The following is a 15,327-nucleotide window of genomic DNA, read 5'->3' as shown; positions in this document are numbered from 1 at the left end:
CCTTCATTGACGAATATCTTCAAGTGCAGAGCTTACAGGTATGATCATAAATGATGTTAACAAAGTTAGTTTTTAAGAAAGGATGGATACAGCAATATCTTTTGGCAGAATAATTCCTGAGAGCAGGCAAAAATGCTGAAGGATCATCCTATAACATTGCAGCAGGGAACAAGCCGTAATTTGAAGAAAAGAAGTTTGAGGAAAGGACAATTCAAACATGGTTGTGTAGTTGAGAAGATTATTCAAGTTATATGAAAGGGATATAAAGATGAGGCTAGGGGTTTTCAAGTCAATTGTCTGGACTCTGCACACAAGGAGTTAAAGATGCTTCGTAAGGATCAGGGCAATAGATGTGAGACTTTCTGTTGGAATGTCTGCAGCTTTCACCATGATTGTTTGATTGATTTATTATCACGTGTACCGAAGTTCAGTGAAAAGCTTTGTTTACGAGCAGTACAGGCAGATCATAGTAAGCAAGGATGACTTAGACAGAGGCATACAGATCATACTGCAAAGGCAATATCAACGTCAGCAAGATCAGCATTATTTGAGGCTAGAGAGTCCCTTCATCAGTCTAATAATGGCTGGGAAGAAGCTGTTCCTGCTGGTGCATGTGTTCAGACATCTATATCTTCTGCCTGACAGCAGAGGTTGTAGGAGAGCATTAACTCATTGCAGTGGGTCTTTGGTGATGTTGTCAGCCTTTCCACAGCAGCAAACCATGTAAATGAAGTCCATGGATAGAAGATTGGCTTCCATGATAGCCTGGGTTGTGCAAACCAGCATCTGTAGTTTCTTACGGTCCTGGGCAGAGCAGTTGCTATACCAGGCTGTTATGACCCCCGACAATATGCTTTTAATGGTGCAAGTGTAGAAGTTGGTGATGGTTCTTTTGGACATAACAATTTCCTGAGCTGCCTGAGGAAGAAGAAGCATTTTTGTGCCTCCTTCACTGTTGCATCCATGTGGCAAGTCAAAGACAGGTGGTTGGTTATTGTCACTCTGGAAACTTGATGCTCTCCACCCTCTCTAGTTCAGTTCCGTTGATGTAGATGGGCATGTGTTCTCCTGCTTCCTTTCTGAAGTCAAAGATCAATTCTTTAGTTTTGCTGACGTTGAGAGAGAGGTTGTTCTCATTACACCATGTCACAAGCCCTCCGTCTCCCTTCTGCATTGTGATTGTTAGATATTGTTAGATATTGTTAGATATCCATCCTACATCAGTGAACCTGTAGTGGCATTTGTTCAGAATTTGGCATTAGAGTCATGGGGTTAGAGGGAGTACAGTGTAGAGCTGAGAACACATCCTTGGAATCTCCAGTGTTGAGTGTTATTGTGGAGGAGGTGCAGTTACCTATCCTCACTGATTGCATATTGGTGGGTCAGAAAGCGAAGGATTCAGTTACAGAGGGCGGAGCTGAGACCATGATCTCAGAGTTTTGAGATAAACCTAGAGGGGATTATGGTGTTGAAAACAGAGCTGTAGTCAATGAGCAGGAGATTTACATAGCTGTCCTTGTTGTCCAAACGTTCCATGGATGCATGCAGGGCTAGGAATATGGCATTCCGCTGTGGACCTGTTACATCAGTAGGCAAATTGTAGGAGACCTATGCAGGCTGGGAGCCTGGAATTGATGTGGGCAATGATGTTCCATCAGGAAAGGGCTTTTGCCCAAAACGTAGATTTTCCTGTTCCTCAGATGCTGCCTGACTTGCTGTGTTTTTCCAGCACCACTCTAATCTTGACTCTGATCTCCAGCATCTGCAGTACTCACTTTCGCCTAGTGGGCTATGACCAGCCTATCGAAGCACTTCATGATTATTGAGGTCAGAGCCACGAGGTAGGAGTCATTAAGGTACATTGCACATGCTTTCTTAGGTATGGGGATGATGGCGGTCTTCTTGAAGCAGTGGGGACTTTGACTTTAGGAGGGAGATGGTGATGATGTCAGTGAATACCTCCACCAGTTGGTCCACATAGGATCTGAGTGCTCGGCCAGGGTCACAGTCCGGACCCGTTGCTTTCCTTGGGTTGACTCCCAGGAAGACCAATCTGACATCTGCAGCAGTGACCAAGGGAACAGTGTGTCTGGGGCTGACAGGGCAGGCATTACCGCATCACTGGTATTCTGCTCACACTGAGCGTAGAAAGCATTGAGCGCATCAGGGAGCTATGAGTCTTTGCCCGCTATCTTACTCTGCTTCATTTTGTATCCCGTAACATTGTTTAGGCCTTGCCATAGGTGGCATGAGTCTGTTTGGTTGTTTTTGATCTCTAACTTGGTCCGGTACTGCCTCTTGTCATTCCTAATGGCTTTGTGGAGGTCATATCTGGATTTCCTGTATTGGTCTGCATCATCCAAATTGAATGCTGCACGTCTGGTCTTCAGTAGGGGGTGGATTTCCTGGTTTATCCAAGGTTTACGGTTCGCAAGCACTCAGATTGACTTCTGTGGTACACAGTCCACAATGCATTTGCTAACAAAGTCCGTGACAATCTCTGCTTTCTGCTGAGTACTTGAATACAGTCTAATCCACTGATTCCAAGCAGTCCCGGAGATAGTCTTCCACAGTCTCTGACCAGCATTGTACTTCCTTTTGTGAAAGGTCTTCCAATTTTAGCTTCTGCTTGTAAGCTAGGAGGAGGAACACAGCAGTGTGATCTGATTTTCTGAAGTGTGGGTGGGGAAATGAAGTAGTAGGCACTTTTGATGGTTGGGTATTAGTCATCCAGAATGGTCGGCCCTCTGGTGCGGCAGGAGATGTGTTGGTGGTACTCTCTTGAGGTTTACTTGGTTGAAGTCACCAACCACAATGAATAGGGCCTTGGGGAATTTTGTCTATAGAGTGTTTGTGGCAGTGTAAATCCCATCTAAGACATTCTTCACATCTGCATGGGGTGGTTGACACCTTCTGGTGTATCCAGCATGATCTCGACTGCACTGCTCAATGAACCAGGGTTGATCTCCTGGTTTGATCATAATGGTAGAGTGAAGCATATGCCAGGCCAAAAGGTAACAGCATGTTGTTGAATACTATTCTGCTGCTGTTGGACCACAGCGCCTCATGGATACCCAGTTGAATTGATAGATCTATTTGAAGTCAGTCACATTTAGCACAGTGATAAACATGAGAAGAACATATCTACAATGTGAGGATGGACTTTGTCTGCACAATGACTCAGTAAGACATGTCATGGGCAGACACATCTGTTCAGGCAGATTGGTCAACGTGAAGTAAGGTATTCCCTCTTGTTTGTTCCCCCTTACAACACGCTGCAGACCTAGTTTAGCAACCGTGCCCTTTAAAACACAGCCAGCTCTGTCAGGAATAATGATTTCGAGCTATTCTTGCGGTGGACATTGAAATCCCTTATCCAGCGTACTCTGTGCCCTCGGTGCATCCTTCAAGTGATGGAGGTGTGTTGATTCATTAGTTAAGGGGGTGGGTGATAGGTGGTAATCAACATGATGTTTCCTTGTCCATGTTTGACCTGATCCCATGAGACTTCTTTGGGTCCGAAGTGAATGTAGAGGACAGTTAGACCAAATCCTTCCTGGCTGTATACCATTGTACTACTATGGAGCAGGATATACCCAGGGATGGTGACAGTTGTGTTTGGGGTATTGTCTGCCTAGTCAGCTTCTGACAGTCTGACTATGTCAAGCAGTTGCTTTGACGAGTATCTGTGATAGCTATCCCAGTGTTGGCACAATCTCCCAGATGTTGAAGGGTCAATAAGGCTGGATTTGCTGTTGTTTCAGGTTCCATTTCCATTTTGAATGTTGATACCAGGTAGTCTGTTCCATTTAATTCATTTCTATTGACTTTGTACCAGGGTTGGTACCACTGAGTTTCCTGCGATACATTGCTGTGGGTCTGCAGTCATGTGTAGGCTTTGATGGGAAAACCTGCTTTTCACCTGACAAAGGAGTACTGCTCTGAAAGCTTGTGATTTCAAATAAACCTTTTGGACTCTATCCTGGTGGTTTGTGGCTTCTGAACATGTAGTTCAGACTAAGTAAGGACAATAGATTTCCTTTGCCCAAAGGCATTAGTGAACCAGATGAGTGTTTACAATTGATAAAGGTTACATTTTAATTCTGGACTCTATTGAATTCAAACTTAAGCATCTAACATGGTGGGATTTAAACCAATTCCCCTAAAATTTGGACTGGAGCCCTGGATTGCAAGTCCAGTGAAGTTACCATAGCGTCATCATGTTGTCAAATCAAACTAGAGATGTTGCTGAATTGCTGCCACTTTGTATCGGTGAACGAGGGTGGGAATGTTTTAGTTGATAGATGAAGTGCTGATAAAGCGGGCTGCTTTATACTGGATGGTATCCTGTTTCATGAGTGTTGGAGCAGCACTCATCCAGGCAGGTGGAGAGTATTCCATCACATTCCTGACTTATAACTTGTAGGCGGGAAGACAGTAAGTGAGTTGCTCATCATAAAATTCTTAGTCTCTGACTTGCTGTTGTTGACACCGTATTTATATGGCTTGTCATGTTCAGTTTCTGGTCATTTGTAACCTCAAGGTATTGATCGAGAATTAGTGATTGTGATGTAATTGAATGTATGATTCAGATGGTTTGATTCTTTCTAGTTGCCGATGGTCATTGTCTGGCTGGTTGTGATCTGTAAACTGAATCAACTCTGGCAAACAGAATATTTGATTTCAAACAACAGTGTAAAGTATACCATATACTGAAATATAGATTATTTATATATTTGATTATTATAATTTTACTTGTACGTTTGCACAACAGGAATCTGTTCTTGACAAAATATCATGGAGGAAACATAGTTTCAAATCATATCAGTGTGAATTGGGTTATTTTTCAAGACCAATCATTTTCTACTTCATTCCCATTAGACATTTTTAATCTCAGAAATGAAGTTTCCCATAACATGCTTTTCTTATTTTGATTTTTTTTTCTGAGAACTGTGCTTTCTACATGAATATGCACAAAATAAAGATCATGAGATTTGCTATACTTCAATAATGAATGCTTATATAGTTTGTTTTATCCATTTATATTGTTCCATGAAATAATCATAAAATATATAGAGTTTATGAAATTGTTAATGAATCAAATATCCAAGCAGTCTCAATGATTTATGTTCTAGTATTGAGGTGGTATCAGAAAATCGATGTTTGTAAAATTGAAACAGTATGGCTTTGTATTGATCGATACTGCTAAATCAAAACTAAAGGCTTTGTAACAGCTTTTCTAGACAGGTTGCTACAGAGTAATGGGCAAACTATCAATTTGAGCTTTGCACTGATAAATCAGCTTGAAAATTGGATGTCATTTTTTTTCCACCAGAGTAGTGATTTTTGTTGCCCTTTAACCTTTGTTGACCTATTAGATTGGGTTATAGGACTAAGCATAGACATCAGGAAATGCTTCTTCTGTGTGAGATTTAGATTAATGTGTGTGTGTCATAGAAACCAAGATACTATTGCTATGTGATCCATAAACGAAATTGCAAAGCCTTTTATTTATTTAGACCAAGCGCTATTTTGATGACTAATGTTCATTATATACCAATTTATCAAAGATGACTATCATTTGTATTGCATATTATCTTGGAATTTGTTGTTTGCACATGTAACATGATCCTGCAGCCAGCTTTTGATTCAGGGTTTTTCCTGGTTTTGTAATTATTTAAATTCCCTTTTTTGGAAGTTTTCATTTGCCCCCATAACACTCTGCTTATTTTCATTGTAATGATATAGTTGGTTTCTGCAACCACATATTCTGGGCACAACATGATTTATAGTGTATCAAACACAGTAATGTGTGAATTAATGTAACAAATATACTAAAATAAAAGCAGAGAGAAAAGTTTGAATTTTTGATTTGGCTCAATACTATGAAACTCACTGACATGTTTGCACATTCCAATGTGTGAAGTAGATCTTAACTTAACCTGACTGTTTATTGATTCCAAAGTTTCCCATTGTATAATTACTTTTTGCCAAAGAAAAATGTGACAGGTATTGATTTGGATAGAAGCTTTTGAATAGCTGTTTCCCTTGACTAACAGTGAGTGTCATCTTTCAGCCATGATGAATGGCAACAATCTGGTTTGGCGTAATTACTTGCCAATGGAATGAACCTCTCATCCCCTCTGCATCATAATATCCCATAATCATCTTCATCTTTGAGCCCAAAGCACTGAACTATTGATTTCAGATAACTGAGGCGTAATCTTGCATTTGTGTGCTACTTTTTTTATGCATTGATGACCGTATTGTACAGCTGAAACCTGACAAAGTTGATGCTGAGTAAAATAGTCATTTTGTTGCATTTACATTTTCATCAATTTCATGCCATTAATTATTCCTGAACCATGACAGGCCCATCCTGAAGGCAACCTAAACTTTGGGCCTTCTACTAGAACTGGAGTTTAAACCAGTAATCTGGAAGGTTACCAGATGATCAATTTACTGTTATAGCATTGAACTGGAATTAACAGCTATCAAATTTAATATTCACTGTTTATTTTAGCTCCACTAATTCTATTTCTATAACTTTCATTTTAATTATGTGTAAAATCAGTTTTCTTGATGTTTACAAAATTACCTTCTTCAATTTTAAAGTGCTTGTGTAATCATAAAAAGTGGAATATGTAGACACAATGGATGTTAAAAAGACAATAAGCAATATGTAATAACATGAAGTGAACAAAAGAAAGCAAAGTGAAAATTACTTTGCATTGTATATGTCCATTAGAGAGTAAGTGGAGCAGACAACATTACAGCTGATTTTGTAAAATGTTAGAATCTGAAGAGCTGTATTAGATAAACTAAACACTGCAAATCTGAAAATTAAATTTAATTCTTTGTGTATCAAATTGTCTTAAGAGCTTGCTGATGTTTTTACCTTGTGGTGAATGTCTATGGAAGAAGTGTGAAGAGGGAGGAAGAGCATTCCTCCTTCCAACTACAACTGCAATGGAAGTCTTATCTAATGTTAGTGTTTCCACTAATCTTCCACTAAAGATTTCAACAGACCACTGGAAGAACCCACAAAAATATTTCTGACATGTGTCCAAAAGTGTATATAAATAACATGAGAGAAATTACTCAAATACAGAACCTTGGTCTTGGTGTTTAGGAATGAGAGTAGTCCTTCGTTTGGGAAATTCATGTTATCACCAGGTGTTGAGATTTTATGGTATAGGCAGTTTTCTTTGACACATAGCTTTTTTAGTATAGGCATAGAGTATAGAAGAAAGGAAAATTTGGCCAGTTTTGGTACTTTATTTGCGGGAGGATCGCTTTTCTTTAGAGGCAGTTCAAAGAAGATTTTCTGGGTTCATTCCCAATATGGAAGGATTGTGTTATGAGGTCAGGACTCTACTCATTGGAATTTAAAAGAATGAGAGGTAATCTCATTGAAACATATAGGATTTTATGGGGCTTGACAGATAAATGCTGAGAGAATGTTTCCCCTCATGGGAGATTCTAGGAGCAGAGGACATGGAAAATCTGCAGAGGGATATAGATAGGTAAAGTGAGCGGACAACAGTTTGGCAGATGGAGTACAATGTTGGTAAATGTGAGGTCATTCATTTTGGTAGGAATAACGGCAAAATTGGCTACTATTTAAATAGTGAAAAACTGCAGAATGCTGCTGTGCAGAGGGACCTGGGTGTACTTGTGCATGAATCACAAAAAAATGGTTTGCAGCTGCAGAAGATAGTTAAGGAAGCCAATGGAATATTGACCTTTGTTGCTGCAGGGATGGAGTTTAAAACAGGGAGGTTATGCTGCAGCTGTATAGGGTGCTGATGAGGCCACACCTGGAGTACAGTGTACATTTTTGGTCTCCTTAATTAAGAAAGGATGCACTGGCTTTGTAAGGGGTGTAGAGGATGTTCACAAGATTGATTCTGGAAGTGAGAGGGTTGGCTTATGAGGAGATCTTGAGTATACTGGAAGTATACTCCATTGGAGTTTAGAAGAATGAGGGGGGATTGAATAGAAACATATAAAATTATGAAGGAAATAGATAAGATAGAAGCAGGGAGGTTGTTTCCGTTGGTGGGTGAAAGTCAAACTAGGGAGCATAGCCTCAAAATAAGGGGGAAGCATACTTAGGACTGAGTTGAGGAAGAGCTTCTTTGCCCAAAAGGTCGTGAATCTGTGTAATTCTCTGCCTAGTGAATCAGTTTAAATTACCTCATTAGAGACAAAAAAAAAGACTGCCATCCAAAGTAGACAAACAGGAGGGTGGAAGAACACACCAAGTCTACCTCAGTTACTGTTTTTAAGTCAAAGATAGATATTTGACCAGTAAAGGAATTAAGGATTACAGTGAGCAGGCGGGTAAGTGGAGCGGTGTGACATGATTGAAACACAAAATCATGAAGGTCTGAAACAGGGTAGATGTGCGGAGGATATTACTACTTATGAGAGAATCTAGCATTAGTAGGAATCACTGATGAAAATCAGGGTCGTCTCTTAAAAGCAGACATGATTTGGAAATGCCGATGTTGGACTGGGAGGTACAAAGTTAAAAATCACAACACCAGGTTATAGTCCAACAGGTTTAATGGGAAGCACTAACTTTTGGAGCACTGCTCCTTCAGATAGTTGTGGAGTATAAGATCGTAATAATTCTGATCTTATGATCTTATACTCAACAACCACCTGATGAAGGAGCAGTGCTTCCAAATAAACTTGTTGGACTATAACCTTATTTTAGGATTGTGTAATCTTAAAATAAGAACTGACATTTTTTTTTCCCCTTACTGACAGTCATAAGGATTTAGAAGTCTCTCTCTGAAAAGGTGGTGAAAGAAGAGTCGTTGAATACTTTTAAGGAAAAGATAGGTAGTTTCTTGTTAAGCAAGAGGAAGAAAAGTTATCGGGGTGGGTGGAAATGCAGATTTGAGGTTACAATCAGCCATGATCTGAATAAATGATGGAGCAAACTTGGGAGGCTGAATAGCCTACTCCTGTTGATATATTCGTATGAAGGTAAATTACCCTAATGGAGAGTGGGCACAGACACAGTGGGCTGAATAGCTGCCTCATGTAATATAACCATTATGTTGTTCTGAAGTTTATCAAAAAGTAACTGAAATTAACTACAGAAAGAATATCTTGATTTAATTATTGATTCTTAAAATGAGGAATTTTAGTATTGGTTATTCTTGAAAGGACAACCTTAAATTTAACATGTTCCCTGTTGGTGGGAACATTTTGTTTTGAACTTACAGACTTAAATAAAACTAGTCTGATACTTTATTTTATAGAAACCCTACAGTGTGGAAACCGGCCCTTTGGCCCAACCAGTCCACACCGACCCTCCGAAGAATAACCCACCCAGACCCATTCCTGTGCCCAATTACTCTACATTTACCCCTGACTAATGCACATAACCTAGACATCCCTGAATACTATGGGCAATTTAGTTTGGTCAATTCACCTAACTTGCACATCTTTGGATTGTGGGAGGAAACCGGAGCACCTGGAGGAAACCCACACAGACATGGGGAGAATGTGCAAACTCCACACAGACATTCGCCCGAGGCTGGAATTGAACCCAGGTCCCTGGCGCTGTGCGGCAGCAGTGCTAAGCATGGAGCCATCGTGTTGCATTGTACTTCTGATTATTCTTCTCAATCGGAGAGATAATACTTAGTGTATTTTGATTGTACATTGTTGTTGATGTTTCAGTTGGCTGTGTATTAATCCTCTTAATTTAAAACTAAGTAAATCAAATGTATTTCAGAACAGACTTTCCTTGATTCATAGTTTTATTTACCACTTTTGAAATTTCTCTAGGGCCTATTTTTGATTTTCTGAGGCTACATTTTGGTTTTGAGGTCTACTATTTTATTCTTGCAACTTATTTATTAGTAATGCAGTCTCTGTACTTGAGTTGGTGTGTGCGATATTTGAACTTACAAAGAAGCAGCATTCAATATCCTCAATAATGATCAACCTTCCATTAAACTTAAAGCAATGATACTCAAGAAAAATATTAATTTTCTAAACATCATGGTATTTAAATTGGCATAAAACAATTGTTAAGTTTTTTTTCCAAAATGTCTGACTCTTACTTCTGCCATCATCCTAAACACAACTTCTGCAGACTGGTGAGGTCACAGCTCATGCATTTCCATCCTTTTGCTCAAAGCAAAAGGTTTTAACCAGGCCTTTTGTGGCCTTTTTATCCCCTACCCAGACATAACATAGTCATCTGTTCCATGGCAGACACTGCCTTCCCACCCCTATTCCCACAAAATCCACAGATCTCCAATAAAAGCATAGCCCACGGCATAAGGTCCAAGGCTTGCCCCAGCAAAAGGTGTAAACCCTGGCTACTCCCTCACTGCCATCACTTATATTCATAACTGCTTGCTGCTTTTCCACTTATAGGCCACTTCGCTCTGGCATTTGCAGATAATAAGCTCAGTGGTGAGTCTACCATCAAATGAAGGAGAGAGCCAGCCTAGGATTGGAGAAGCAGCTCTTCATACACTCTGCATTCTACATACAAAAGTGACTTTTCTCGCACTGTTACCAGTGATTGAAATTTCTTGCACAGTTTGGAATTTCAGGGATGGATTTGCCCATCATCCCTGTGTATTTTGAACATTGCTATTTATCATTTTAAAATTCCTGATTCTGAGCATTTGTTCTAGGTTTTTATTTTAAGTTTCAGTTCATAATTTGCATGTTAATGGGTTGCATGATAGAGTAAGGTCTTTGAATTCAAAGACTCATTCTTGTAGATGCAGTTACTTTTTTAAAATTTTGTTTTGCCTCACATTCTCTTTCCTGTCATTTTCATTCCCTTTTTATAAAGTAGCAATTCCAATGTCGGTGACTATTGTATGTTTAATATTTGTTGAAACCCCTGTTTTGTGAAGTCCTGTTTTCTTCTCACTCTCCCTGTTCTTAACACAATTTTTTTAAGATTTGCTATACAATATATTTGAAGTGTTTACTGCTGCAGTGGATCTTAGGTGTTTTTCTTACAATTTTTGGAAAAGTTGAAATATTGAATAGATTACTGATAGTCAACAATGCTGCTTCAATATTTTGAAGTGTTTGCTTTCACCCTAGGCTACAGCTGGCCTTTCACTGTTCATGGCCAAAGTGAAATCAATGTCTGGCCTAACAAAATGCAGATGAAAGCCATTCTAATCACATATGGTCATTTCCGTAATTCTCTCAGGCTCCAATTTCTTGTGCAATCACTGGAAATCAGATGCATATTTGATGGCTGTACCATGCTACAATTTCTGTTGGGTTAGGTTGTCTGGTTGGAAATGCAAACCGGTTGTATGTTCCAAAAATATGAATATGTCTGATGTTGTTAAAACTTTGCAATTATTGTTAAAATACTTAGTCCATTTTGTTGCATTGTTGAATTTCCTTGATTCCTCCCTCTCAGGTGGTGAGCTATTATGTATTTCAATCTTTAAAAGGTCACAAAAGTACACAGTCTGTGATTAAAAACTTCACTCTGCCTTTTCTTCCTCAAATTAAAATAGTTCCTGCTTTGATTGCAGACATTTATTACAATTACCTAGAGTGGAACCATTTAAAAGAAATATAATGCTACTCCATTGGAATGTTGTAGAGAACTAAGAAGCAGTGGGAAGAGTAATGTCATGCACTTTAAATCAATTTTAACAGGGCCTATAAATATACTAATTATCCTTCAGTCCAAAAGATTTTTTATTATGAATGCTGATTATAAACAGTAGTTTCAGTGACAAGCGAATGGTGAAATAGTGAGAACATGACGACTAACAAATCGGTATTTTGTGTATCTGATCAGGCGATTGTTTTTAAAATCATCAACTCTAATAATTTTATGCACTGAAGTGGAAGGTTTTCATTTCTAAAATGATGACCATTATCAACCTAGCTGCAATTGTTGCTGCAAGGAATGCCTCTCAGCATGATGTTTCACGTTGTGGTGACCTCACAAATGTTATCTTCTGAACTTTCTCTTTGCACAATATTATAATGTAGTCATGCATCCGACCATTGCCTCTCTCCTCAATGGATATTGTCATGTAGTAGAGCTAAGTAATACATTTGGGTTGCTATTATAAGGAAGAGAAACTTAACATGCTGTGTGTGCACCATAATAACTTTGTCATATGCTTTCTACTGCTTCTGCATAGTCCATCCTGTGAGAACTCAGCAGAGGAGAAAAAGCTGTTCAGGTTATAGAGTCATAGAGATGTACAGCATGGAAACAGACCCTTCGATCCAACTCGTCTATGCCGACCAGATATCCTAACCTAATCTAGTTCCATTTGCCAGCACTTGGCCCACACCCCTCTAAACCTTTCCTATTCATGTAGCCATCCAGATGCCTTTTAAATGCTGTAATTGTACCAACCTCCAACACTTCCTCTGGCAGCTCATTCCATGCATGCACCACCTTCTGTGTGAAAACATCATCCCTTTGGTCCCTTTTATATCTTTCCCCTCTCACTCTAAACCTATGCCGTCTAGTTCTGGACTCGCCAACCCCAGGGAAAAGACCTCTGACGCTTCAGGGAAAACAGCCCCAGCCTATTCAGCCTCTCCCAGTAGCTTTAGTCCTCCAATCCTGGCAACATCCATGTAAATTTTGTTTGAATCCTTTAAAGTTTCACAACATCCTCCTGATACAAAGGAAACCAGAATTGCACACAATATTCCAAAATTGGCCCAACCAATGTCCTGTACAGCCACAACATGACTTCCAACTCCTATTCTCAATGGTCTGACCAATAAAGGAAAGCATACAAAATGTCTTATTCACTATCCTATCTACTACGACTCTACTTTCAAGGAACTATGAATTTGCTATTGATGGTCTCTTTATTCAGCAACACTCCCCAGGACCTTACCATTAAGTGTATAAGTCAGGCTGTGATTTTTGCTTTTCCAAAATGCAGCACCTTGCAGGTATCTAAATTAAACTCCATCTGCCACTCCTCAGCCCATTGGCCCATCTGATCAAGATCACATTGTACTCTGAGGTAACTTCCTTCGCTGTCCACTAGACCTCCAAGTTTGGTGTCATGTGCAAATTTACTAACTCTACTTTTCATGTTCACATCCAAATCATTTATATAAATGAAAAAAAGCAGTGGAGCCAGCACCAATCTTTGTGGCACTGCACTGGTCACAGGCTTCCAGTCTGAAAACAGCCCTCCACCACCTCCCTCTGTCTTCTACCTTTGAGCCAGTTCTGTATCCAAGTGGCTAGTACCCCCTTATTCTGAGACCTAACTTTGCTAACCAGTCTCCCATGGGGAACGTTGTTGTATGCCTTAATGAACTCCAAATAGATCACATCTACCACTTTGCCTTCATCGATCCTTTTTGTTACTTCTTCAAAAAACTCAGTTAAGTTTGTGAGATATGATTTCCCATGCATAAAGCCATGCTGACCATCCCTAAGCAGTCTTTGCATTTCCAAATTCATGTAAATTCTGTCCGTCAGGATTCCCTCCAACATCTTGTCCACCACCGATGTCAGATTCACCAGTCTGTAGTTCCCTGGCTTTTCCTTACCACCTTTCTTAAACAGTGGCACCACGTTAGCCAACCTCCAGTCTTCCAGTACTTCACCTGTGAGTAGTGATAATGCAAATATCTCAGCAAGTGGCCCAGTAATCATTTCCCTAGCTTCCCACAGAGTTCTGGGGTGCACCTGATCAGGTCCTGTGGATTTATCCACTTGCATGCATTTCATAACATCCAGCATCGCCACCTCTATAATATGGACATTTTTCATATTTCCCCATATTCTATATCTTTCTTGTCCTCCTCCCACAGTAAACACTGATGCAAAATACTCGTTTAGTATCTCTCCCATCTCCTGTGGCTCCACACGTGGATTGCCTTGCTGATTTTTGAGGGGCCCTATTCTCTCCCTACTTACCTTTTTGCCCTTACTGTACTTATAAAATCCCTTTGGATTCTCCTTAGCCCTGTTTGCCAATGCTATCCCATGTCCTCTTTTTGCCCTCCTGATTTCTCACTTAAGTATACTCGTACTGCCTTTGTACTCTTCTAAGGATTCATTCGTTCTCTCATGTCTATACCTGACATATTCTTTACCAGGCTGATGCAACACTTTAAGTGTATTCTTTCTAAGTTTTGAAGGCCCTGAGAACCCTGCCAAAATCCAAATGCACTTGTGCAGGGACTTGGCAATGGAAAGGCAAGAAAAGGCTCAGATTGGGAGGTAAGGACAATGAATTGTAATTGCCGGTATAGAGTTCCTACTTCCATGCCTGTCATTTGGTCATCAGTATTCTTCCATGCCAGCACCATATCATTTAGCTCCAGACCAACTTAAGTGAAACTCAGCAATGCATCGTAAAGCCACAGATCAGTCTTCCTATTTAAGGTTGGCACCCAAAGTATGCACTGTGTGAACAGCTACACAGATTCATTTAAGAGGCATGCTTGAGACTCAAGTTGGAAACTATTTTCTCTGTGGTAGGCATTCTCACAATTTGCCACACCGCAACCTACAAGGCAAAAAGTTAGTTTCCTCCATTTACTTAACTATTATAGTGACTGTGCATGGTATGTTTATAAATACTGATTTGAATGATGCACCTCTAGCTTTCATCATCATCTCAGTGATAGCTCCAATGGTTCATATCCAGCTGAGTGGAGATTGGAGAGTTTTGCATACCATGAACAGGGACTCTTCACAGTCATCCCTGCCAACACTGCCTACTAATGCTCAGTCAGAAATCCAGCTATTTCTATTTCCAGCTCTCCAGATTTTCCAGCTGTTTCTGCTTTTGTTTTTGTTTCTGATTTCCAGAATCCACAGTGCTTTGTGTTTTTTTTAATAAAAGCAGAACTGAATTCCAAGATTTCTTATTATGTTGCATTTATGTCATTTCCTATCATATCCAATCTCCTCTTATTCAAAACAATTCTCCCTCGAACCTCCAAAACTCCTTTTGAGAGATCCAATTATTCTATCCAGTTTGAGGAACAAAAGCAGATGTGAAATCAAAAGCTTATTTAATATTGGATCTGCAAATTCTAATTGCATAACCTCAGACCACTGGTTTATAGTAGTTTCAATGAATGCCATCACACGTCTTAAATATAATTGCCAATTCATAGAATCATATAATCCCCACAGTGTGGAAACAGGCCAGTAAGTCCAACAAGCCCATACTGACCCTCCAAACAGCATCCCACTCAGATGCATCCCCTAACCTATCCCTGTAACTCTACATTTCCTGTGGCTAATGCAGCTAACCTGCGTATCTCTGAACACTCTGGGCAATTTAGCATGGCCAATCCACCTAA

The 15,327-nt window shown here is 39.8% G+C and overlaps 1 protein-coding gene across 4 annotated transcripts in view; it reads left to right on the top strand.

Moving 5' to 3' along the window:
- The window catches only part of nbeaa (neurobeachin a), a 913,644-nt gene that overhangs the window by 492,313 nt on the left and 406,004 nt on the right, over nt 1–15,327 (top strand). The gene's annotated exons all lie outside the window — the stretch shown is intronic.

This window comes from Chiloscyllium punctatum, chromosome 9, assembly GCF_047496795.1.
Source record: "Chiloscyllium punctatum isolate Juve2018m chromosome 9, sChiPun1.3, whole genome shotgun sequence".
NCBI classification, from domain to species: domain Eukaryota; kingdom Metazoa; phylum Chordata; class Chondrichthyes; order Orectolobiformes; family Hemiscylliidae; genus Chiloscyllium; species Chiloscyllium punctatum.
The sequence above is the reverse complement of the archived record's forward strand: the minus strand, read 5'-3'. Positions and strand labels throughout refer to the sequence as shown.